A 496-nucleotide genomic window follows, 5' to 3' on the forward strand; every position below is an offset into this window, starting at 1 on the left:
CAAGCAGGAGTTGGCGACCCTAAACCCAGGAGATCTCTCCAGCCACCGACTGGAGGCTGGCAACCCTCTCAGAGTCCCTCCTCCATCAAACAGATTGCTGACCAAGGCCCTAAAAAAGATCGGCCCCATGGTATCGCACCACAGTCGGACATGTTGCTGTCCTTTTCCTAAAGCCAGCCAGACCTAGAAATCCTTATCAGGAGGGCCCAGCTCCTCCTCCCAGTCATGAAGGCAGAGTCCATAATGGCTGGGGGAGAGGAAGGGAGCGACAGGGCTTCGCCCTCCTTCATCAAGCCCTTGAGCCGTGCCTCCCCCTCCGTGTCACTGCTCAGGAGTGATTTTGGGTGACATTGCGCAGGCTGCTGTGTAAACTGCACAGGCCTGCCTAGTTTGACAAGGCCCAGATTCGCTTCCATGCAGAGATAATCAGCCAGAGGCCTTCCATTAAGCCAACCTGGAAGGCCTCAGAAGAGCCCGCTTTGCCAAGACTCCTGAC

Source organism: Gekko japonicus, unplaced genomic scaffold, assembly GCF_001447785.1.
Source record: "Gekko japonicus isolate JY-2015 unplaced genomic scaffold, Gekko_japonicus_V1.1 scaffold218, whole genome shotgun sequence".
Lineage (NCBI taxonomy): Eukaryota > Metazoa > Chordata > Lepidosauria > Squamata > Gekkonidae > Gekko > Gekko japonicus.